The following is a 27,331-nucleotide window of genomic DNA, read 5'->3' as shown; positions in this document are numbered from 1 at the left end:
CCTCGCAATCCTTTCTTCTACATTTCTAGGACTATTAGGAGGCCTGTAAAAGACTCCTAACAGGGTGAGCTCACCTTTCCTATTCCTAACCTCAGCCCAAACTACCTCAGATGGCGAGTCCTCATCCATCGTCCTTTCCACCGCTGTAATATGATCTTTGACAAGCAATGCCACACCTCCTGCCTGGAGAGCAGGCAGGAAAGTGGAGTTGAGGCCAAGATGAGAACAGCCATGATTAGCCAGTATTAATGGCAGAGCAGGCTCAGGGCTGAGTTACCTACTCCTGTTCCTAGTTCTGATGTTCTTTGGCCCCAGCTATTCACAACATATATCAACAATTTGATAGAGGGGATCACAGAATGTCTCAGCGTGGAGGAAGACCATTCGGTCCATTGAGCTTGCACTGGTTCTATTACCTTGGGCCAATCTCCTGCCTTTTCCCCATGTCCTTGCACACTATTTCTATCCAAAATAACAATCCAATGCCCCTCTTGACTGCCTCAGTTGAATCTGTCCCCACCACATTTCCAGCCCTCAACTGCAGAGTGAGAAAGATTTTTCTCACATCACCCTTTGCTTCATGTGAACATCACTTTAAATCGATGCTTCTCTTATTCTTGTTCCTTTTACAAGTGGGAACAACTCCTCCCTTTTACTCTCCCAGGGAGAACAGTCCTAACCTCTTCAATCTCTCCCCATCACGGACATGTCTCATTGCTGAAACCAATAAATCTGAGATAAAGTTCTGATGGGAGGTGGGAGAGGATGTTACTCACTCCATGGACAGCCCAGGATCTCAGTGCGCAGGTAAATCCCATTGTGATGTTCAACCGGGACAATCCTCAAGAAACGAGCAAAAATAAGATGCTTGAGGTCCTGTCTGACTGGGGTGTTGGTGTCGGTGTTTGCTGGAAAGATCTAAATTAGAGAATAAAGCTAATGTAACAAAAACATTAGAAATGATGATGAATTCAGCACACTGTGCAACTTGCTCATTGCCAAAGTCGAAATGTGATGGGGCTAGAGCTCCTAAGGATCCAAATGATGCCAGAACAGTCAGACATGTTCTAATTCAGCTTAACTCAACAATGGGTGACCATGGTAACATCATTGATTGGCACAAAAACCTATCAGCTTCAGAACTGCCTTGTCAGCCTCACACAATGTGGCCAAAGTGAGGACTGCAGATGCTGGAAACCAGAGTTTACATCAGCGTGGTGCTGGAAAAGCACAGCAGGTCAGGCAGCATCCGAGGAGCAGGAGGGCTTTTTGCTCGAAACGTTGATTCTCCTGCTCCTGAGATGCTGCCTGACCTGCTGTGCTTTTCCAGCACCACGCTGATGTAAACTCACACAATGTGGCCAATGTGACTCCAGACCTCATGGTGGATAAGAAAAGCTGGCTTATTATTGATGCCGACATCCCATGAAACAATTAATTGTCACATGACTGTGGAGTGGAGCCTCAGATTGACTTCTAAATCTCAAAATGTATTTATTTGGCAGGTTGTCTTTTGGAACATCCAGAGGATGTGAGAGGTGCTTTTAACTGCAATTCTTATTCCATTCATTAACCAAGTGGAGTGGCCCTACCTGACTGGAGATTGATGGTGGAGAGATCTCCTAAACCCGCCAACCCCCCACCCCCACCCCCCACCTTGATATTGTGTGGCTGGCAGGTGCCCTCTAACATCTGCCTAGACCCATGTACCCATTGTTGTACCCAACACCAGCCTCTGACACCCCAAACCCTCACAACAAGCCATCAATCCCGACTCATCAAAGCCGACCACCAGTGATGTATGTTCAATCCTGCCTGCAAACATCAGGCCCCTAACACCACCCAGTACCACCCAGCCAGATCGCCCATTCATTAATGCCCCCTACCTTGGCAGGTTGTGACCAGTCCATGGTGTCAGTGTAGTTTACAAAGCGGATCCCATCGTAGCTGTACATGAGTCGGTAGCTGGTGATGAAGCCCCCAGCTCGGGTTCCGCCCTGAGTAATTACTCCAGAGATGAAGGTGGGAAACAGAAAATCCACTTGGAAATAGGGATGTGGATCTGTATCCACAGGACTCCAGCCAGGTTCCAGGTTTAATCTGATAAAAAAAATAGTGTTTTGTGAGATATGTGGTTTATATGCATTTTAACAGAACTTAGTTTGGATTTATGAGTTTTGAATGAGTGACATATGGATTTTCTTTGTGAGTAAAGGGGTTTAATGATTAACTTGTAAGTATTACTGTGGTCAAAGTAACTTCATATAAAACACAATGAAAGAAAGCAAGAGAGAGCGAGAAAGCGAGAGAGAGTAAGCGAGAGAGAGAGAGAGAGAGAGAGAGCGAGAGAGAGGGGTTCCTGGAGCATACTTGGGTCTTGCTCACACTGGGAGAGTTTACCAATGAACAAATTAAACAGTACAGTGGATTTGACATTGTGTAATGAAGTGGAATTACTTAATGATCTCCGAGTAAACGATTCTCCAGGGAAGAGTGATCACAGCAAGCTAAATGGAGAGAAACAACAGGAGTGCTTTGGTGCTTTGGGATCTGGATGTCTGTGTGCAGGAGTTGCAGAAAACTAGTCTGCAGGCACAGCAGTTAATAAGGGAGGCAAATAGAATTCTAACATTCATTGCTATAGGGATAGGGCATAAAAGTAAGGAAGTGTTGCAGAAACTGCCCAAGCCATTAATGAAACCGCAGATGGAAATGCAATCGAGGTATATAAGAATGTAAAGAGGACACTCTCAAATGAGAGGTCATGGTTTTAGGATAAGGGATGCAGATTTAAAACAGAAATGGGGAGAAATTACATCTTTCAAAGCACTGTGAATCAGTGGAATTAATTACGCAGAGTGTGGTGGATGCTGGAACACTGAATAAATAGACAGGTTTTTCATCAACAATGTATTGAAGGGTTATGGAGAGGAGGAGGAATGTGGAGTTGAGGCTGAGATGAGATCAGCCATAATTGTAACAAATGGCAGAACAAGCTTGAATTGCTAACTCCTGCTTCTGGTTATGTTCATAATCTTTAAGGTAAATGATTCTGGATATTTTTGGAGCATGGGGGTGGGGAGTGGAGGGGAACACTATAACATGAGAAACCACTTTGAAGGCTGTTTGGGACAGTTTGCAGAGGTATTGCCTGAAGATGTGTGTGTAACCTATTGTTACTGAGAAAGGTAAATAGTTTTGGTCTGTTCAGAAAGAGTTTACTTTAGCTTAAGATGTTTAGTAACTCTTCAAGACCAAACATGACAGTTATTTGAAGCTGACAAAATTTAGGCTCAGTCGTATGGAGGCTCCAGGAAGAGTCATTGAGTCATACAGCTCAGAAAGGGTCCTTTGGCCCATCGATTCTGAACGGACATAACTTCCATTAAAAGTGCCTTAATCCCTCCCAGTCAAGGAGCAGGACACTACCACTGTGCCATAAGAGGGCTCACCCAGGTAGTTTTTAACAATTGGGCTGATTAGTTTTTAATATTTTGTTACTGAATTTGAAATGACCTAACTTCTGTTGTGAGATTTGAATTTCCTGCACTTGTCCCATATACTTGAATGTTATGATGTTTGAAATACTCATCCAAATTCTTTTTAAAGGTTGTAAGATTTCCAATCCCTCCAACCTCCCCAGGCAGTGCATCCCACATTCCCATAACCCGCTGAGTGAAAGTGTGTTTTCTCAAATCCCCCTGGAATCTGCTGCCCCTTACCCTAAAGCTATGCCCCTCAGATTCTCATGGCAATCAGATTGTCAGGCTTGGGAATTGAAGTCAGTGCAGATGTGAAAGAGAAGGGTCTTCTCTTAGGTACAGTACACCTCGACATCTTCATAACACCTCCCCTCTTCAGAATAAATAAACCATCATAATGAAAAGATGGCTTCTTTATTTTCTATTCTTTAAACACATTACCAACATATACAGATAACCTTAATCTAACTTCATATTAACTTCCTCCCACCTAAAGAGAACATTGAATAGATGTATCTTATCTATACTTTATCAGTTAAATCAGCAAGAACGCATTTTCGATTAGATTCTTACAACTTGCAACATGTACGATTTATAATTTAAAATTCTGTAACATAAGACTCCAATGAAATTGTCTCATGTTCTTGTCTTTAACGCGTTCTAAGAATTCACAGGATTGTGATCCATGGACACAGCTGTTTCTGGCACATTGTTCATGATGTACACATTAAAATGCTGTAAAGCCAGGACCAAACTCAATAGTTGCTTTTCAGTTGTGGATTGTTTCCTCTGCTGGATGCTGACCTTTGAAAAGTAACCAACTGGCAGTTCAATCCCATCTTCCTCTGCCTTTAGGAGTATAGCTCCAACTCCATTGTCAGGAGCATTGATGGCAACTTTAAACGGTTTTGAAAGGTTTGGTTAATGGTGCCAATTCTAGTCTCCCTGATACAGGAAGGATATTGTGAAACTTGAAAGGGCTCAGAAAAGATTGACAAGGATGTTGCCAGGGTTGGAGGATTTGAGATATAGGGAGAGGCTGAACAGGCTGGGGCTGTTTTCCCTGGAGCGTCGGAGGCTGAGGGGTGACCTTACAGAGGTTTATAAAATCATGAGGGACATGAATAGGGTGAATAGACAAGGTCTTTTCCCTGGGGTGGGGGAGTCCAGAGCTAGGTTTAAGATATAAAGGCAACGCTTTCGCACAGAGGGTGGTATGTGTATGGAATGAGCTGCCAGGGGAAGTGGTGGAGGCTGGTACAATTGCAACATTTAAGAGGCATTTGGATGGATATATGAATAGGAAGGGTTTGGAGGGATATGGGCCGGGTGCTGGCAGGTGGGACTAGATTGCGGTGGGATATCTGGTTGGCATGGACGGGTTGGACAGAAGGGTCTGTTTCCATGCTGTACCTCACCTGTATAACTGCCAGGATATATTTGGATTTTAAACAAGGCAAGTTCACTCTGATTGGTCAGAGCATTGTCCAGAAAAACGAACAAATGACAGTCATCAGTTCTGGAAAAAAGGTCACTGAACCTGAAACATTAACCCTTTCCAAAGTTTGTGAGAAGATTTGTAGCCCGGGTGCTCGTTGTTGTGGTTTTGTTCGCCGAGCTGGGAATTTGTGTTGCAGACGTTTCATCCCCTGTCTAGGTGACATCCTCAGTGCTTGGGAGCCTCCTGTGAAGCGCTTCTGTGATGTTTCCTCCGGCATTTATAGTGGTTTGAATCTGCCGCTTCCGGTTGTCAGTTCCAGCTGTCCGTTGCAGTGGTCGGTATATTGGGTCCAGGTCGATGTGCTTATTGATAGAATCTGTGGATGAGTGCCATGCCTCTAGGAATTCCCTGGCTGTTCTCTGTTTGGCTTGTCCTATAATATTAGTGTTGTCCCAGTCGAATTCATGTTGCTACCTAACGTGTACCTAAAGTGCACAAACCAGACATCCCACTTAGACCCATAGTATCACTACCAGGGACACCATCACACAAACTGGCTAGAGAACTACAGCAGAAACTGAAACACCTGATCAGCTGATCCAGACACTCTATACAATCAACACAGGAATTCTTGGACATCATCAGAAATATACACATAGACAAAGAAGAAACTATGGTCTCATTCAATGTAATGGCACTGTTCACCGCTATCGACCAAACCCTAGCCAGAGAAACAATAGCCAACCTGTTGGACATACAGAACAGACAACAGGACGGTGAACCTATCAACAAAGACGGCATACTTAAACTACTGGACCTGTGCCTCACAACACACTTCACATTCAACAACCAAATATATGAACAAATCAATGGTATACCCATGGGCTCACCCATCTCTGGACTCATAGCAGAAGCGGTAATGCAAAGGTTAGAACAAACAGCCTTACCACAAATTCAACCCAAACTCTGGGTCAGATATGTGGATGACACCTTTGTAATGATTAAAAACACAGAAATAGAGAACACACACCGGATCATCAACGCCACACTCACAGGAATCCGATTCACTAGAGAGGAAGAAAAGGATAGCCAACTCCCATTCCTAGACGTGATGGTACAGAGAACACCGAACGGAGAATTCACCACTAAGGTACACAGGAAAGCCACACACACAGACCAAGTCCTCAACTACGAAAGCAACCACCCCAACACACACAAAAGAAGTTGCATCAAGACACTGTTCAAAAGAGCCACAACACACTGCAGTACACCAGAACTGCAAAAAGAGGAAGAAGAACACCTATACAATGTATTCGCAAAAAATGGATACCCCCGCAATTTCATCAACAGATGCCTAAGGGAAAGACAACGGAACGAGGACATGCCGCAACCCAAAGGACTAGCCACACTACCATACATCAAGAGCATTTCCGAACTGACAGCCAGACTACTGCGACCACTAGGACTTATAACAGCACACAAACCAACAGCCACACTCAGACAACAACTCACCAGAACGAAGGACCCGATACCTAGCATGAGCAAAACCAATGTAGTGTACAAAATACCATGCAAGGACTGCACAAAACACTACATAGGACAAACAGGAAGACAGCTAACAATCCGCATCCATGAACACCAACTAGCCATGAAACGACACGACCAGCTATCCTTAGTAGCCACACACGCAGATGACAATCTTACTGAGTTTCTCGAGCTATTGCTGATTTTGTTTCAACATTTGCAGTTCAAAAAAGTGTGGCCAACAGAGAATCTGCAGTAGTGAGTAGAGTAGGTTCTTTCTTGATTATATGTTTTTTGGAGATATGTCTCTTGATTAAACTTAAAATATAAGCCATAACTAAATTTAACCTGGTGCACTGTTTGTAGAGAAATAAGATGGTGTTATTTTCTGGGTCTGTAGATTGTGAAGGAGCAAAAATGGCCTTTAATAGAGTGATATGTAATTCTTGTCAGATGTGGGAGTTTAAATAGAGTTTAAGGGTTACTGCAGATTATATCTGCCATACATGCTGCTGACTGCAAATGTTATCAGATCGAGTGGATTGGTTGGAGAGACAGATAGAAGCGATGAGGAATTTGCAACAGCAACAGTATGTGATGGATGGCAGTTACAGGAAGGGGGCAAAGTCTCAGATACAGTCACATAGATGGGTTAACTCCAGGAAGGGTAAGAGAGGTCGGCACCTAGGGCAGGTGTCTTTTGTGGATATACCCATTTCAAACAGATATGCTGTTTTGGAAAATGTAGGGAGTGATGGATTCTCAGGGGAACGTAGCACGAACAGCCAAGTTTCTGGTACTGAGATTGGCTCTAATGCAACGAGGGGTACGTCGGTTTCCAAGAGATCAATTGCGTTAGGGGATTCTGTAGTCCGAGGTACATTCAGGCGTTTCTGTGGCCAGCAGAGAAAAAGCAGAATGGTGTGTTGTTTCCCTGGTGCCAGGATCAAGGATGTCTCAGAGAGGGTGCAGAATGTTCTCACGGGGGAGAGGGGCCAGCAGGAGGTCATTGTCCACATTGGAACCAATGATATAGGAAGGGAAAAGGTTGAGATTATGAAGGAAGATTAGGGGGGGAAGTGTTAGCCAGAAATTTAAAAAGGAGGTCCTCAAGGGTAGTAATATCTGGATTACTCCCAGTGCTACGAGCTAGTGAGGGCAGGAATAGGAGGATAGAGCAGATGAATGCATGGCTGAGGAGCTGGTGTTTGAGAGAAGGATTCACATTTTTTGGATCATCGGAATCTCTTTTGGGGTAGAAGTGACCTGTACAAGAAGGACGGATTGCACCTAAATTGGAAGGGGACTAATATACTGGCAGGGAAATTTGCTAGAACTGCTCGGGAGGATTTAAACTAGTAAGGTGGGGGGGTGGGACCCAGGGAGATAGTGAGGAAATAGATCAATCTGAGACTGGTACAGTTGAGAACAGAAGTGAGTCAAACAGTCAGGGCAGGCAGGGATAAGGTAGGACTAATAAATTAAACTGCATTTATTTCAATGCAAGGGGCCTAACAGGGAAGGCAGATGAACTCAGGGCATGGTTAGGAGCATGGGACTGGGATATCATAGCAATTACAGAAACATGGCTCAGGGATGGGCAGGACTGGCAGCTTAATGTTCCAGGATACAAATGCTACAGGAAGGATAGAAAGGGAGGCAAGAGAGGAGGGGGAGTAGCGTTTTTGATAAAGGATAGCATTACAGCTGTGCTGAGGGAAGATATTCAAAGAACAAAGAAAATTTACAGCCCAGGAACAGGCCCTTCGGCCCTCCAAGCCTGAGCCGATCCAAATGCACTGTCTAAACCTGTCGCCCAATTCCTAAGCATCTGTATCCCTCTGCTCCCCACCTACTTATACATCTGTCCAGATGCATCTTAAATGAATCTACCGTGCCTGCCTCTACCACCTCTGCTGGCAATTTGTTCCAGACACCCACCACCCTCTGTGTGAAGTACTTGCCGCGTGTATCCCCCTTAAACTTTCCACCTCTCACCTTGAAAGAGTGACCTCTCGTTACTGAATCCTTCACCCTGGGAAAAAGCTTGTCTCTATCCACCCTGTCTATACCCTTCATGATTTTGTAGACCTCAATCAGGTCCCCCCTCAATCTCCTTTTTTCTAATGAAAATAAACCTAACTTACCCAACCTCTCTTCATAGCTAGCACCTTCCATACCAGGCAACATCCTCGCAAACCTTCTCTGCACCCTCTCCAAAGCATCCACATCCTTTTGGTTATGTGGCGCTCAGAACTGTACACAGTATTCTAAATGTGGCCGAACCAATGTCTTGTACAATTTTAACATGACTTCTCAGCTCTTATACTCAATACCCCGTCCAATGAAGGCAAGCACACGATATACCTTCTTGACCACTCTATCCACCTGTGCAGCAACCTTCAGGGTACAATGGGCCTGCACTCCCAGATCTCTCTGCCCATCAACTTTTCCCAAAGCTCTTCCGTTCATTGTATAATTAGCTCTAGAATTAGTCTTCCCTAAATGCATCACCTCACATTTGTCTGGATTGAAAACCATCTGTCACTTTTCCACCCAACTCTCCAGTCTATCTATATTCTCCTGTATTCTTTGACAGTCCCTTATTCTTTCTGCTACTTCACCAATCTTTGTGTCATCCGCAAACTTGCTGATCATACCAACAGTGCCCTCTTCCAGATCATTTATGTATATCACAAACAACAGTGGCCCCAATACTGACCCCTGTGGAACACCACTGGTCACCTTTCTCCATTTTGAGAAACTCCCTTCAACTACTACTCTCTGTCTCCTGTTGCTCAACCAGTTCTTTATCCACCTGCTAGAACACCCTGCACACCATGTGACTTCACTTTCTCCATTAGTCTACAATGGGGAACCTTATTAAACACCTTACTAAAGTCCATGTATATGACATCAACAGCCCTTTCTTCATCTATCAACTCGGTCACTTCCTCGAAGAACTCTATACGTTGGTAAGGCACGATCTCGCCCACACAAAACCATGTTGCCTATCACTGATAAGCCCATTCTTTTCTAAATATAAATAGATCCTATCCCTCAGAACCTTCCCCAGCAACTTTCCCACCACCGACGTCAGGCTCACTGGTCTGTAGTTACCCGGAATATCCCTACTAACCTTCTGGTACAGGGGGACAACATGAGCAACCCTCCAATCCTCCAGCACCTCACCTGTATTTAAGGATGTTACAAAGATATTGGTTAGCACCCCAGCAATTTCCTCTCTCGCCTCCCTCGGCAACCTGGGATAGATCCCATCCGGTCCTGGGGCTTTGACCATCTTAATAACCTCTAGCCTACCCAACACATCTTCCCTACTTATGTCAACGTGATCCAGACTAATCAAACTTCTATCTCTAATCTCAACATTCATCATGTTCCTCTCCTCAGTGAACACTGTTGCAAAGTAATCATTCAGAATCTCACCCATTCTCTCAGGTTCAACACACAGCCTTCCTTCATTATCCTTTAGTGGACCGATCCTTTCTCTAGTTACCTGCCTGATTCTTATAAAAGAATAAAATGCTTTGGGATTCTCCTTAATTCTGCTCATTAAAGCTATTTCATGACCCCTTTTAGCCCGCTTGATTCCTCATTTAAGACTTGTCCTTCTCTTCCGATATTCCTCCAGGTCCCATTCTGTTCTCAGCTGCCTAGACCTTATGTACGCTTCCCTTTTCCTCTTGGCTAGGCGTACAATTTCTCCTGTCATCCACGGTTCACAAATCTTGCCCTTCCAATCCTTTGCCTCCAACGGGACATGCCTATCCTGCACTATCTTTGAAACCTCCCACATCTCAAATATGGACTTCCCTTCAAATAGCTGTGTCCAATCCACATTTCCCAGCTCCTGCCTAATTTTGATATAATTGGCCTTGGCCCAGTTTAGCACCCTTCCCTTAGGACCACTCTCTTCTTTATCTACAAGTATTATAAAACTTACAGAATTGTGGTCATTCTTCCCAAAGAAATCCCCCACCGCAACGTCTACCACTTGTCCTGGCTCATTCCCATCGACCAGGTCCAAAATGGCCCCTTCCCTCATCGGCCTATTGGCATACTGCTCTAGAAAACTCTCCTGGACACTTTGTACAAATTCTACTCCATCCCAGTCAATGTTGGGAAAATTAAGATCTCCCATCACCACTACCCTAAGTCCTCGACATCTATCATAATCTGTTTACCTATTTGTTCATCCACCTCACTGGTGGGAGGTCTGTAATACAGCTCCAACAATGTAACTGCATCCTTCTTATTTCTCAGCTCCACACATAATGCCTCACTACCCAAAACCTCCATAATGTGCTCCTTTAGCACAGCCGTGATATCGTCCTTGACCAGCAATGCAACCCCACCCCCTCTTTTACTTCCCTCCCTGTCCTGTCTGAAGCGTCTATATCCTGAAACATTTCGTTCCCAGAAATACATCCAGGGAAGTTATTTGGGTGGAACTGAGAAATAAGAAAGGGATGATCACCTTATTGGGATTATATGACAAACCCCCTAATAGTCAGAGGGAAATTGAGAAACAAACTTGTAAGGAAATCTCAGCTATCAATAAGAATAATAGGGTAGTTATGGTAGGGGATTTTAACTTTCCAAACATCGACTGAGACTGCCATAGTGTTAAAGGTTTAGATGGAGAGGAATTTCTTAAGTGTGTACAAGAAAATAATTCAGTATGTGGATGTACCGACTAGCGAAAATGCAAAACTTAACCTACTCTTGGGAAATAAGGCAGGGCAGGCGACTGAGGTGTCAGTGGGGGAGCACTTTGGGGCCAGCGACCATAATTCTATTGGATTTAAAATAGTGATGGAAAAGGATAGATCCGATCTAAAAGTTGAAGTTCTAAATTGGAGAAAGACCAATTTTGACGGTATTAGGCAAGAACTTTCGAAAGCTGATTGGAGGCAGATGTTCACAGGTAAAGGGATGGCTGGAAAATGGGAAGCCTTCAGAAATGAGATAATGAGAATCCAGAAAAAGTATATTCCTGTCAGGGTGAAAGGAAAGGCTGGTCGGTATAGGGAATGCTGGATGACTAAAGAAATTGAGGGTTTGGTTAAGAAAAAGAAGGAAGCATATGTCAGGTATAGACAGGATAGATCGAGTGACTCCTTAGAAGAGTATAAAGGAAGTAGGAGTATACTTAAGAGGGAAATCAGGAGGGCAAAAAGGGGACATGAGATATCTTTGGCAAATAGAATTAAGGAGAATCCAAAGGGTTTTTACAAATACATTAAGGAAAAAAGGGTAACTAGGGAGAGAATAGGGCCCCTCAAAGATCAGCAAGGTGGCCTTTGTATGGAGCCACAGAAAATTGGGGAGATACTAAATGAGTATTTTGCATCAGTATTTACTGTGGAAAAGGATATGGAAGATATAGGCTGTCGGGAAATAGATGGTGACATCTTGCAAAATGTCCAGATTACAGAGGAGGAAGTGCTGGATGTCTTGAAACGGTTAAAGGTGGATAAATCCTCAGGATCTGATCAGGTGTACCTGACAACTCTGTGGGAAACTAGAGAAATGATTACTGGGCCTCTTGCCGAGATATTTGTATCATCGATAGTCACAGGTGAGGTGCCGGAAGACTGGAGGTTGGCAAACGTGGTGCCACTGTTTAAGAAGGGTGGTAAAGACAAGCCAGGGAACTATAGACCAGTGAGCCTGACCTCGGTGGTGGGCAAGTTGTTGGAGGGAATCCTGAGGGACAGGATGTACGTGTATTTGGAAAGGCAAGGACTGATTAGAACATAGAACATAGAACATAGAAGAATACAGCGCAGTACAGGCCCTTCGGCCCTCGATGTTGCGCCGATCCAAGCCCACCTAACCTACACTAGCCCACTATCCTCCATATGCCTATCCAATGCCCGCTTAAATGCCCATAATGAGGGAGAGTCCACCACTGCTACTGGCAGGGCATTCCATGAACTCACGACTCGCTGAGTAAAGAACCTACCCCGAACATCTGTCCTATACCTACCACCCCTTAATTTAAAGCTATGTCTAAAATGTGTTGCTGGAAAAGCGCAGCAGGTCAGGCAGCATCCAGGGAACAGGAGAATCGACGTTTCGGGCATAAGCCCTTCTTCAGGCATAAGCCCTCCTGAAGAAGGGCTTATGCCCGAAACGTCGATTCTCCTGTTCCCTGGATGCTGCCTGACCTGCTGCGCTTTTCCAGCAACACATTTTCAGCTCTGATCTCCAGCATCTGCAGACCTCAATGTCCCTTTAAAGCTATGCCCCCTTGTAATAGCTGACTCCATACGTGGAAAAAGATTCTCACGGTCAACCCTATCTAAACCCCTAATCATCTTGTACACCTCTATCAAGTCACCCCTAAACCTTCTTTTCTCCAATGAAAACAACCCCAAATGCCTCAGCCTTTCCTCATACGATCTTCCTACCATACCAGGCAACATCCTGGTAAACCTCCTCTGCACCCATTCCAGTGCCTCCACATCCTTCCTATAGTATGGCGACCAAAACTGCACACAATACTCCAGATGTGGCCGCACCAGAGTCTTATACAACTGCAACATGACCTCAGGACTCCGGAACTCAATTCCTCTACTAATAAAACCCAGTACGCCATATGCCTTCTTCACTGCACTATTTACCTGGGTGGCAACTTTCAAAGATCTGTGTACATGGACACCAAGATCCCTCTGCTCATCCACACTACCAAGTATCCGACCATTAGCCCAGTACCCCATCTTTTTGTTACTCTTACCAAAGTGAATCACCTCACACTTAGCTACATTGAACTCCATTTGCCACCTTTCTGCCCAGCTCTGCAGCTTGTCTATATCTATATTAGGGAGAGTCAACATGTCTTTGTGCGTGGCAAATCATGTCTCACAAAGTTGATCGAGTTTTTTGAGGAAGTAACTAAGAGGATTGATGAGGGCAGAGCGGTAGATGTGATCCATATGCACTTCAGTAAGGCATTCGACAAGGTTCCCCATGGGAGACTGGTTAGCAAGGTTAGATCTCATGGAATACAGGGAGAACTAGCCATTTGGATACAGAACTGGCTCAAAGGTAGAAGACAGAGGATGGTGGTGGAGGGTTGTTTTTCAGATTGGAGGCCTGTGACCAGTGGAAAGCCACAAGGATCGGTGCTGGGTCCTCTACTTTTTGTCATTTATGTAAATGATTTGGACGCGAGCATAAGAGGTACAGTTAGTAAGCTTGCAGATGACACCAAAATTGGAGGTGTAGTGGACAGCGAAGAGGGTTACCTCAGATTACAACAGGATCTGGACCAGATGGGCCAATGGGCTGAGAAGTGGCAGATGGAGTTTAATTCAGATAAATGTGAGGTGCTGCATTTCTTTGGGAAAGCAAATCTTAGCAGGATCTATACACTTAATGGTAAGGTCCTGGGGAGTGTTGCTGAACAAAGAGACCTTGGAGTGCAGGTTCATAGCTCCTTGAAAGTGGAGTCGCAGGTAGATAGGATAGTGAAGGCGGCGTTTGGTATGCTTTCCTTTATTGGTCAGAGTATTGAGTACAGGAGTTGGGAGGTCATGTTGCATCTGTACAGGACATTGATTAGATTAGATTAGATTACAGTGTGGAAACAGGCCCTTCGGCCCAACAAGTCCACACCAACCCGCCGAAGCGAAACCCACCCATACCCCTACATTTACCCCTTACCTAACACTACGGGCAATTTAGCATGGCCAATTCACCTGACCCTGCACATCTTTGGACTGTGGGAGGAAACCGGAGCACCCGGAGGAAACCCACGCAGACACGGGGAGAACGTGCAAACTCCACACAGTCAGTCGCCTGAGGCGGGGTTGGTTAGGCCACTGTTGGAATATTGTGTGCAATTCTGGTCTCCTTCCTGTCGGAAAGAAGTTGTGAAACTTGAAAGGTTTCAGAAAAGATTTGCAAGGAAGTTGCCAGGGTAGGAGGATTTGAGCTATAGAGAGAGGCTGAATAGGCTGGGGCTGTTTTCCCTTGAGCGTTGGTGGCTGAGGGGTGACCTTATAGAGGTTTATAAAATTATGAGGGGCATGGATAGGGTATATAGGCAAAGTCTTTTCCCTGGGGTCGGGGAGTCCAGAACTAGAGGGCATAGGTTTAGGGTGAGAGGGGAAAGATATAAAAGAGACCTAAGGGGCAACTTTTTCACGCAGAGGGTGGTACGTGTGTGGAATGAGCTGCTGGAGGAAGTGGTGGAGGCTGGTATAATTGCAATATTTAAGAGGCATTTGGATGATTTTTATGAATAGGAAGGGTTTGGAGGGATATGGGCCTAGATTGGGTTGGGATATCTGGTTGGCATGGATGGGTTGGACTGAAGGGTCTGTTTCCATACTGTACATCTCTATGACTCTATTTGCGGTTCGATGTTTGATTATGAAATGGCTGTAACTATTATACTAAGTTGGACTTCTTGTATCTGTCAGCAGAGGGCACTGTTGATTAACACACGCAGCTTACATTAAATGCAGTGCTCCAGCCCGTGATAGATCCCCACCCAAATAATCAGGTCTAAGCTCTGCAGTCCTGCAACATCCAGTCACAAATGGTGATGGACAATTAAACAATGGATTGGAGGAGGAGGCTCCACAAATATCCCCAGCCTCAATGATGGAAGAACGCAGCAGAGTGCAAAAGATAAGGATGAAGATTGCACAGCTGGTTGTACTACCAAGAATCTTACCATTAACCCAGTACTCTGTCTTCCTGTTACTCCATCTAAAGTGAATCACCTCACACTTTTCCACATTAAACTCCATTTGCCACCTCTCATCCCAGCTCTGCAGTTTATCTATGTCCCTCTGTAACCTACAACATTCTTCAGCACTATTCACAACTTCACTGACCTTAGTGTCATCCATAAATTTACTAACCCATCCTTATACACCCTCATCCAGGTCATCTATGAAAAAGACAAACAGCTGTGGACCAAAAACAGATCCTTGCGGGACCCCACTAGTAACTGAGCTCCAGGATGAACATTTCCCAACAACCACCACACTCTGTCTTCTTACAGAGAATTGCCCAGGTATGTCCTGTAGACAAAAAGCAGGACAAATCCAACCTGGCCAATTACTGCCCAGTCTCCTCTCCATCATCAGTAACGTGATGGAAGGGTCATCAACAGCGCTATCAAGCAGCACCCGCTCAGCAATAACCTGTTCAGTGACATCCAGTTTGGGTTCCCCCAGAGGTCACTCAGCTCCTGACCTCATTCCAGCCCTGGGTCAAACATGGACAAAGGAGCTGAGTTCCAGAGGGGAGGGGAGAGGGACAGCCCTTGATATCAAGGCTGCATTCGACCGAGTGTGACATCAAGGAGCCCCGAGAAAAACTGGAATTAATGGGTATCGGGGGCAAACTCCCCACTGGTTAGAGTCAGACCTGACACACAGGAAGGTGGTTGTGGCTGTTGGAGGGTCAGTCATCTCAGCTCCAGGACATCTCTGCAGGAGTCCCTCAGGGGAGTGTCCCAGGCCCAACCATCTTCAGCTGCTTCATCAATCACCTTCCCTCTGTCATAAGGTCAGAAGTGGGATGTTCGCCGATGATTCAGCACCATTCACAACTCCTCAGACACTGAAGCAGTCCGTGCTCAAATGCAGCAAGATCTGGACAATATCCAGGCTTGGACTGACACGTGACAAGTAACATTCACCACACACAACTGCCAGACAATGGCCATCACCAATAAGAGACAATCTAACTATCACCCCTTGATATCAGCACTGAATCCTCCACTATCAACATTCTGGGGGTTATCATTGACCAGAAACTCAATGACTCACCACATAAACACAGTGGCTACAAAAGCAGGTCAGAGACTAGGAATACTGAGGAAGTGATTCACCTCCTGACTCCCCAAAGCCTGTCCACCATCTACAAAGCACAAGTCAGGAGGGTGAGGGAATACGCTCCACCTGCCTGGATGGGGGCAGCTGCAACAACACTCATTAAGCTCGACACCATCCACGACAAAGCAGCCACTTGATTGGCACCACATTGACAAGTGTCCCCTCCCTCTCCCACCAACACTCAGTAGCAGCAGTGTGTACCATCTACAAGATGCACTGCAGAAACTCACCAAAGACTCTCAGATAGCATCTTCAAAACCCACGACCACTTCCACCTAGAAGGACAAGGGGCAGCAGATACACGGGAACACCACCCCCTGCAAGTTCCCCTCTGAACCCCTCACCATCCTGACTTGGAAATATATCGCCGTCACTGGGATAGAACCTTGGAATTCCCTCCCTAAGGACATTGTGGGTCTACCTACAGCACATGGACTGCAGCGGTTCAAGAAGGGAGCTCACCCCCCCCCTTCTAGGGGCAGCTAGGGACGGGCAATAAATACTGGCTAACCAGTGATGCCAAAGTCTCATGAGGGAATAAAAAATAATTGTTGCTCAGTTTGCAGATGACACAAAGGTAGGGGCACAGGTAGTAGTGTTGAGGAAGTGGGGAGGCTGCAGAAGGACTTGGACAGGCTTGGGGAGTGGGCAAAGAAGTGGCAGATGGGAGGAAAATATGAGGTTATCCACTGTGATCGGAAGAATAGAAGCATAGACTGTTTTCTAAACTGGGAAAGGCTTCAAAAATCCGAAGCACAAAGGAACTTGGGAGTCCTAGTTCAGGATTCTCTTAAGGTTACCATGCAGGTTCAGCTAACGGTTAGGAAGGCAATGCAATGTGAGCATTCATTTCAAGATGGCTCAAAAACAAGAGCAGTGATGTACTGCTGGGGCTGCATAAAGCTCTGGTCAGACCACACTTGGAATATTGTAAGCAGCTCTGGGCCCTGTATCTAAGGAGTGGTATGCTGGTGTTGGAGGGGGTCCAGAGGAGGGTTACAAGAATGATCCCGGGGGTGAAGGGCCTGTCACATGAGAAACGGTTGAGGACTCTAGGTCTGCACTCAGTGGAGGAGGTTAGGAGAATGAGGGGGGATCTGACTGAAACGTAGAGAATTCTAACAGGCCTGGATAGAGTGGGTGTGGAGACTAGGACCTGGGAATACAGCCTCAGGGTGAAGGACAACCCTTTAGACTGAGACAAGGAGGAATTTCTTCAGGAAGAAGGTGGTAAATTTGTGGAACATGTTACTACAGAGGGCTGTGCAATATATTTAAGACGGAGATAGATAAGTTATTGATTGGTTAGAGAGTCGAGGGTTACAGGGAGAAGACAGGAAATAGAGGTTGAGAAATATATCAGCCGTGATTGAATGGTGGAGCATACCCAATGGGCTGAAACGCTAATTCTATTCCTATATCTTCTGGTCTTCCAGAATTATCCAGGCTGCTTTAAAATTTAAATAAAGCTTGGCAGTTAACTGCCAGTCATCATTAACTGCTGTATTGTGCATGGTAATGCTTCTATCAATTGGATTCCACTTGTAAAATAATCGGATCTATGTACTATAAACATTGCTTTTCCACTTGAATTGGTATTTTTGTGAAATGTCCTCATGATGAAGGTAAGATGAAACATTTTGATGAAATGTGCCTTCACACAGAAATGCTCAGGTTCTGTGTCACCAAATGTCCTTTGTCTGGTCCAAGGTGCCCTTTACTGGGACCTTTGGGGTGGTGTGGAGCAGTTGATTTGTCCCCTACCCTCCAGGGTGTGGTTACACACTCCCTGTTGTACAGGCGTCTGGGACAGTTCCTGCTGTCCTTGAGTGGGGTGCGGGGGCAGGAGGGGTGAGGGGATGGGGAGAAGGGGGGTGGGGTGGGGGGCATGGGGAGGGGGGTTTGGGGAGGGGGTTGGGGTAGGGGAGGTTCTGTCTTTGTTAACGTGAGGCGAGGCGAGGGGGAGGGGAGGGCAACGTTACTCACATGTTGGGGATGATGTTGAGCCGGCCAGCGTCAGGGGGGTTACTCTCCCGGTGAGATGAGGCACTTATCTGCTGGTATCGAATCCGACCGTCCTCCAACCCCAGAGGCAAGCTGCATGGACCTAGGAAGAGACCAGAGACACTGTGACTGGAGAGGCCCAGACAGCAGGAGGGGTAGGGAGGGAATGGGTGTGGTGGAGGTGAGTGGAGAGGAAAGGGGGGCAGAGAGGGGGAGAGGAGAAGGGGTGGGAGGGAGGAGCATAGAAACAGGCCCTTCAGCCCATCATATCTATGCCAACCAACAACACCAAAGTACACTAATCCCATTTACCTGCACTTGGTCCACAACCCACTGTGCCATGGCATTGTAAACGCTTAACCAGGATCTGATCAGGTGTACCCGAGAACTCGGTGGGAAGCTAGAGAAGTGATTGCTGGGCCTCTTGCTGAGATATTTGTATCATCGATACTCACAGGGGAACTATGGAGCTATGAGGGAGGAGCTGGCCAAAGTTCAATGGTGCAATACCCTAGCAGGGATGGCAGTGGAGGAACAATGGTGGATATTACTGTGTATAATGCAGAAGTTGCAGGATCAGTTCATTCCAAAAAGGAAGAAAGATCCCAGGAGGAGGCATGGGTGGCCGTGGCTGACGAGGGAAGTTAAGGACCATATAAAGTCAAAAGGGAAAAAGTATAACATAGCAAAGATAAGTGGGAAAACGGAGGACTGGGAAGCTTTTAAAGAACAACAGAGGATTACTAAGAAGGAAATACGCAGAAAAAAAATGAGGTACGAAGGTAAACTGGCCAAAAATATAAAGGAGGATAGTAAAGGCTTTTTTAGGTATGTGAAAGGAAAAAAAAATGGTTAAGACTAAAATTGGGCCCTTGAAGACAGAAACAGGGGAATATATTACGGGGAACAAAGAAATGGCAGAAGAATTGAATTGGTACTTCACATCTGTGTTCACTGGGGAAGACACAAGCAATCTCCCTGAGGTAACAGTGGCTGAAGGACCTGAACTGAAGGGAATTTATATTTGCCAGGATTTGGTGTTGGAGAGACTGTTAGGTCTGAAGGTTGGTAAGTCCCCGGGGCCTGATGGTCTACATCCCAGGGTACTGAAGGAGGTGGCTCGAGAAATCGTGGATGCGTTGGTGATTATTTTCAAATGTTCTATAGATTCAGGATCAGTTCCTGCGGATTGGAGGGTGGCTAATGTTGTACCACTTTTTAAGAAAGGAGGGAGAGAGAAAGCAGGAAATTATAGACCAGTTAGTCTGACCTCAGTGGTGGGAAAGATGCTGGAGTCTATTATAAAGGATGAAATTACGACACATCTGGAGAGCAGTAACAGGATAGGTCAGAGTCAGCATGGATTTATGAAGGGGAAATCATGCTTGACTAATCTTCTGGAATTTTTTTGAGGATGTAACTCTGAAGATGGACGAGGGAGATCCAGTGGATGTAGTGTACATGGACTTTCAGAAAGCCTTTGGTAAAATCCTACATAGGAGGTTAGTGAGCAAAATTAGGGAGCATGGTATTGGGGGCAAAGTACTAACTTGGATTGAAAATTGGTTGGCCGACAGGAAACAAAGAGTAGTGATAAACGGCTCCATTTCGGAATGGCAGGCAGTGACCAATGGGGTACCGCAGGGATCCGTGCTGGGACCGCAGCTTCTTACAATATATATTAATGATATAGAATATGGTATTAGTAATAACATTAGCAAATTTGCTGATGATACAAAGCTGGGTGGCAGGGTGAAATGTGAGGAGGATGTTAGGAGATTACAGGGTTATCTGGACAGGTTTCGGTGAGTAGTCAGATGCATGGCAGATGCAGTTTAATGTGGATAAATGTGTGGTTATCCACTTTGGTGGCAAGAACAGGAAGGCAGATTACTACCTAAATGGAATCAATTTATGTAAAGGGGCAGTACAGAGAGATCTGGGTGTTCTTGTACACCAGTCAATGAAGGTAAGCATGCAGGTACAGCAGGTAGTGAAGAAGGCTAATAGCATGCTGGCCTTCATAACAAGAGGAATTGAGTATAGAAGCAAAGAGGTCTTTCTGCAGCTGTATAGGGCCTTGGTGAGACCACACCTGGAGTACTGTGTGCAGTTCTGGTCTCCAAATTTGAGGAAAGACATTCTGGCTATTGAGGGAGTGCAGCGTAGGTTCACGAGGTCAATTCCCGGAATGGCGGGACTATCTTATGTTGAAAGATTGGAGCGACTGGGCTTGTATACCCTTGAGTTTAGAAGACTGAGAGGGGATCTGATTGAGACGTATAAGATTATTAAAGGATTGGAGACTCTGGCAGTAGGAAACATGTTTCCGCTGATGGGTGAGTCCTGAACCAGAGGACACAGCTTAAAAATAAGGGCAGGCCACTTAGAACAGAGTTGAGGAGAAACTTCTTCACCCAGAGACTGAATACTTTCAAGAAAGAGTTGGATAGAGCTCTTAAGGATAGTGGGATCAAGGGTTATGGAGATAAGGCAGGAACAGGATACTGATGAGGATGATCAGCCATGACCATAATGAATGGTGGTGCTGGCTCGAAGGGCAGAATGGCCTCCTCCTGCACCTATTGTCTATTGTCATAAGTAATGTTAACATTGTACAAGTTATTGGTTCGACTGCATTTAGAGTACTGTGTACAGTTCTGGTCGCCACATTACCAAAAGGATGTGGACGTTTTGGAGAGGGTGCAGAGAAGGTTTATGAGGATGTTGCCTGGTATGGAAGGTGCTAGATATGAACAGAGGTTGAGTAGGTTAGGTTTATTTTCATTAGAAAAAAGGAGATTGAGACGGGACCTGATTGAGGTTTACAAAATCATGAAGGGTATAGACAGGGTGGATAGAGACAAGCTTTTTCCCAGGGTGAAGGATTCAATAACGAGAGATCACGCTTTCAACGTGAGAGGTGAAAAGTTTAAGGGGGATACATGCGGCAAGTACTTCACACAGAGGGTGGTGGGTGTCTGGAAAGCATTGCCAGCAGAGGTGGTAGAGGCAGGCACGGTAGATTCATTTAAGATGCATCTGGACAGATGTATAAGTAGGTGGGGAGCAGAGGGATACAGATGCTTAGGAATTGGGCGACAGGTTTAGACAGTGCATTTGGATCGGCTCAGGCTTGGAGGGCCGAAGGGCCTGTTCCTGGGCTGTAAATTTTCTTTGTTCTTTGTTCTCTTTGATTGAGATTTTTGAAGAAGTAACAAAGAGGATTGATGAAGGCAGAGCAGTAGATGTGATCTATATGGACTTCAGTAAGGCATTCAACAAGGTTCCCCATGGGAAATCGGTGAGCAAGGTTAGATCTCATGGAATACAGGGAGAACTAGCCATTTGAATACAGAACTGGCTCAAAGGTAGAAGATACAGAGGGTGGTGGTGGAGGGTTGTTTTTCAGACTGGAGGCCTGTGACCAGTGGAGTTCCACAAGGATCGGTGCTGGATCCACGACTTTTCATCATTTATATAAATGATTTGGATGTGAACATAAGAGGTACAGTTAGTAAGTTTACAGATGACACCAAAATTGGAGATGTAGTGGACAGCGAAGAGGGTCACCTCAGATTACAACAGGATCTGGACCAGATGGGCCAATGGGCTGAGAAGTGGCAGATGGAGTTTAATTCAGATAAATGCGAGGTGCTGCGTTTTGGGAAAGCAAATCTTAGCAGGATCTATACACTTAATGGTAAGGTCCTAGGGAGTGTTGCTGAACAAAGAGACCTTGGAGTGCAGGTTCATAGCTCCTTGAAAGTGGAGTCGCAGGTAGATAGGATAGTGAAGAAGGCATTTGGTATGCTTTCCTTTATTGGTCAGAGTATTGAGTACAGGAGTTGGGAGGTCATGTTGCAGCTGTACAGGACATTAGTTAGGCCACTGTTGGAATATTGTGTGCAATTCTGGTCTCCTTCCTATCGGAAAGATGTTGTGAAACTTGAAAGGGTTCAGAAAAGATTTACAAGGATGTTGCCAGGGTTGGAGGTTCTGAGCTGCAGGGAGAGGCTGAACAGGCTGGGGCTGTTTTCCCTGGAGCGTCGGAGACTGAGGTGTGACCTTATAGAGGTTTATAAAATTATGAGGGGCATGGATAGGGTAAATAGACAAAGTCTTTTCCTTGGGATGGGGGAGTCCAGAACTAGAGGGCATAGGTTTAGGGTGAGAGGGGAAAGATATAAAAGAGACTTAAGGGGCAACTTTTTCACGCAGAGGATGGTACGTGTATGGAATGAGCTGCCAGAGGAAGTGGTGGAGGCTGGTACAATTACAACATTTAAGAGGCATCTGGATGGGTGTATGAATAGGATGGAGGTTGCTGTCGAGAGAGGGAGCCATGGTTTACTAAAGAAGTTGAAGCTCTTGTCACGAGGGAGGATGCTTATTTGAGGATGAGGCGTGAAGGCTCAGTTAGAGGGCTTGAGAGTTATAAGTTAGCCAGAAAAGATCGAAAGAGAGGGTGAAGAAGAGCCAGGAGGGGACATGAGGAGTTGTTGGTGAATAGGATCAAGGAAAACCCTAAGGCCTTCTATCAGTAGATCAGGAATAAAAGAATGACTCGAGTAAGATTCGGGCCAATCAAAGATAATAGTGAAAAGTTGTGTGTGGGAAGCTGAGGACATGGGGGAAGTGCTTAATGAATACTTTTTGTCAGTATTCACATTGGAAAGGGGCAATGTTAGTGAGAATACAGAGATACAGGCTACACGATTCGATGGGATTGAGGCTGACAACAACAACCAGGTTTTAGCAATTTTGGAAGATCTGAAAGTAGATTATACCCCTGGGCAGGATGGGATTTATCCTCCGATTCTCTGGGAAGCCAGAGAGGAGATTGCAGAGCCTTTGGCTTTGATCTTTATGTCATCATTAACAACAGGAATAGTGCCCGAAGACTGGAGGATAGCAAATGTTGTTTCCTTGTTCAAGAAGGGGAGTCGGGACAACCCTGGTAATTATAGGCCAGTGGGCCTTACTCCGGTTGTGGGTAAGGTGTTGGAAAAGGACATGAGAGAGGATTTATAATCATCTGGAAATTAATAATTTGATTAGGGATAGTCAACACGGTCTGTGAAGGGTAGGTCGTGCCTCACAAACCTTATGGAGTTCTTCGAGAAGGTGACAAAACAGGTGGATGAAGGTAAAGCAGTTGATGTGGTGTACATGGATTTCAGTAAGACATTTGATAAGGTTCCACACGGGAGGCTATTGCACAGAATTTCAGGATTGAAGGTGATTTAGCAGTTTGGATCAGAAGCCATGAGGTATGCTGCAGCTGTACAGGGCACTGGTGCAGCCGCACCTGGAATATTGCGTACAGTCCTGGTCACCGCATTATAGGAAGGATGTGAAGCTTTGGAAAGGGTGCAGAGGAGATTTATGAGGATGTTGCCTGGTATGGAGGGAAGGTCTTACGAGGAAAGGCTGAGGGACTTAAGGCTGTTTTCGTTGGAGAGAAGAAGGTTGAGAAGTGACTTAATTGAGACATATCAGATAATCAGAGGGTTCGATAGGGTGGACAGAGAGCCTTTTTCCTCAGATGGTGATGGCTAACACAAGGGGACATAGCTTTAAATTGAGGGGTGATAGATTGAGAATAGATATTGGAGTAGTTTCTTTACTCAGAGAGAGTAGGTGCATGGAACGGCCTGCCTGCACCAGTAGTAGACTCACCGCTGTTAAGGGCATTTAAATGGGCATTGGACATACATTTGGATAGGAGTGAGAGAGGCAGGTAGTTGTCATGGGGGACTTCAACTATCCAAATATTGACTGGGATCACTACAGTACGAGTACTATAGATGGGTCAGTTTTTGTCCAGTGTGTGCAGGAGGCTTCCTGACACAGTATGTAGACAGGCCTACAAGGGGTGAAGCCACTTTAGATTTAGTACTGGGTAATGAGCCCGACCAGGTGTTAGATTTGGAAGTAGGTGAGCTCTTTGGAGACAGCGATCACAATTCTGTCAGGTTTACTTTAGTGATGGAAAGGGATAGGTGTATTCCACCGAGCAAGAGTTACAGCTGGGGGAAGGGAAATTACGATGCAATTAGGAAAGATTTAGGAAGCATAGAATGGGGAAGGAAACTGCAGGGGATGAGCACATTAAAAATGTGGAGCTTATTCAAGGAAAAGCTCCTGTGTGTCCTAGATAAGTATGTACCTGTCAGGCAGGGAGGAAGATATAGAACACGTGAGCCGTGGTTTACGAAGGAAGAAGAAGGCGGCTTATGTTAGGACAAAATGTGAAAACTCAGTTAGGGTGCTTGAGGGTTACAAGGAAATCAGGAAAGACCGAAAAAGAGAGCTCAGAAGAGCTAGGAGGGGACATGAGAAGTTGTTGGTGGATAGGATCAGGGTTAACCCTAAGGCTTTCCATAGGTATGTCAGGAATAAAAGAATGACGAGAGTTAAATTAGGGCCAATCAAGGATAATAGTGGGAAGTTATGTGTGGAGTTGGAGGAGATAGGGGAAGCACTAAATAAGTATTTTTCGACAGTCTTCATTAGAGAAAATGAAAATGTTGGCGAGGAAGATACAGAGATACTTGCATCTCAACTAGAAGAGATTGAGGTTCACAAGGAAGAGGTATTAGAAATACTGCAGAGTGTGAAAACAGACAAGTCCCCTGGGCCAGATGGGATCTATGAGGAGAAAGTGAGGTCTGCAGATGCTGGAGATCAGAGATGGAAATGTGTTGCTGGAAAAGCGCAGCAGGTCAGGCAGCATCTAGGGAACAGGAGAATCGACGTTTCGGGCATTAGGGTGGAGAGGGAGAGCCTTTTTCCAAGTATGGGGACGGTAAACACGGGGGGACACAACTTTAAAGTGAGGGGAGATAGGTATAAGACAGATGTCAGAGGTAGTTCCTTTACTCAGAGAGTAGTAAGGGTATGGAATGCTTTGCCTGCAACGGTAGTAGATTCGCCAACTTTAAGTACATTTAAGTCGTCTTTGGACAAGCATATGGACGTACATGGAATAGTGTAAGTGGGATGGGCTTCAGATTGGTATGACAGGGCGGCGCAACATCGAGGGCTGAAGGGCCTGTACTGCGCTGTAATGTTCTATGAACTATGTTCTCTGAATAGGAAGGGTTTAGAGTGATATGGGCCGGGTGCTGGCAAATAGGACTAGATTGGGTTGGGATATCTGGTCGGCATGGACGGTTTGGACCGAAGGGTATGTTTCCGTGCTGCTCTTCTCTATGAATCTCTGACCAATGTTTTATAAAGCTGTAACGAGACTTTCTCTCTCTCCAATATTCCATGCTCTAGATAATAACGACTAGCATCCCACTCTCTCTACCTGTGCTGACATCTTCAGGGATCTATGGAGTTGTAAACCACAGTCCCTTTGTTCCAGAGAGGAGAGAGGGAGGGGAGAGGGAGGGGGACAGACAGAAGAGTGAGGCAAAGAGGGAGGGAGGGAGGAGGCTGGAGAAGAGGAGAGGACAGTAGGGAAGGGGAGGGGGCGAAGGGACAGGTAGCAGGTTGGTCACATGGGTTTGAGAGAGAGGGTTACCTTTTGGATGAGGTTGAGTGAGTGAAATTGTCAATGTGGGAAATCCAGGAGGTTCAGTCACAGACTCCACCTGGGAAAAGAGAACAGTGCCAGCAAAAACTAGGAGAGAGTTAACAAACATGGAGCTCCCTCAGACCGAGGTGCGTGTGTGTGTGTGTGTGTGTGTGTGCGCGTGCGCGCGCGTGTGCCTGCGTGTCAGAGTTGGGGCGGGTGTGTGTGCGTGTCTGTATGTGCGGGCGCGCATATGTGTGTGTGTGAGTCAGTGTTGGGGCGGATGTGTGTGTGTGTCTGTGTGTGTGTATGTGTGTGTGTGTGTGTGTCAGTGTTGGGGCGGATGTGTGTGTGTGTGTCTGTGTGTCAGTGTTGGGACGTGTGTGTGTCAGTGTTGGGGCGGATGTGTGTGTGTGTCTGTGTGTGTGTATGTGTGTATGTGTGTGTCAGTGTTGGGACGTGTGTGTGTGCGTGTGTGTCAGTATTAGGGCAGGTGTCTGTGTCTGTGAGTGCGCGCGTGCACGCGCAGTGTGTGTGTGTGTGTGTCTGTGTATCGGGTGTGGGTGTGTGTGTGTCGGGTGTGGGTGTGTGTCAGTGTTGGGGCGGATGTGTGTGTGTCAGCATTGGGGCGGGTGTGTGTGTGTGTCAGTGTTTGGGGAGGTGTCTGTGACTGTGTCTGTGTGCATGCGCGTGTGTGTATGTGTGTCAGTGTTGGGGTGTGTGCGTGCGTGTGTGTTAGTGTAGCGGCAGGTGTCTGTGTCTGTGTCTGTGTGCGTGCACGCATGTGTGTGTGTGTCAGTGTTGGGGCGGGTGTGTGTGTGTGTCAGTGTTGGGGCAGGTGTGTGTGTGGGTCAGTGTTGGGGCGGGTGTGCGTGTGTGTCAGTGTTGGGGCGGGTGTGTGTGTGTGTCAGTGTTGGGGCGGGTGTGTGTGTGTGTGTGTCAGAGTTGGGGCAGGTGTGTGTGTGTGTCAGTGTTGGGGCAGGTGTGTGTGTGTGTCAGAGTTGGGGCAGGTGTGTGTGTGTGTCAGTGTTGGGGCAGGTGTGTGTGTGTGTCAGAGTTGGGGCAGGTGTGTGTGTGTCAGAGTTGGGGCAGGTGTGTGTGTGTGTCAGTGTTGGGGCAGGTGTGTGTGTGTGTCAGAGTTGGGGCAGGTGTGTGTGTGTCAGAGTTGGGGCAGGTGTGTGTGTGTGTCAGTGTTGGGGCAGGTGTGTGTGTGTGTCAGAGTTGGGGCAGGTGTGTGTGTGTCAGAGTTGGGGCAGGTGTGTGTGTGTGTCAGAGTTGGGGCAGGTGTGTGTGTGTCAGAGTTGGGGCAGGTGTGTGTGTGTGTCAGAGTTGGGGCAGGTGTGTGTGTGTCAGAGTTGGGGCAGGTGTGTGTGTGTGTCAGAGTTGGGGCAGGTGTGTGTGTGTGTCAGAGTTGGGGCAGGTGTGTGTGTGTGTCAGTGTTGGGGCAGGTGTGTGTGTGTGTCAGAGTTGGGGC

This window comes from Chiloscyllium plagiosum, unplaced genomic scaffold (genome assembly GCF_037043375.1).
Source record: "Chiloscyllium plagiosum isolate Xiang-an unplaced genomic scaffold, Cpla_swu_hap1 HiC_scaffold_4, whole genome shotgun sequence".
In the NCBI taxonomy this organism is placed as follows: domain Eukaryota; kingdom Metazoa; phylum Chordata; class Chondrichthyes; order Orectolobiformes; family Hemiscylliidae; genus Chiloscyllium; species Chiloscyllium plagiosum.
The sequence above is the reverse complement of the archived record's forward strand: the minus strand, read 5'-3'. Positions refer to the sequence as shown.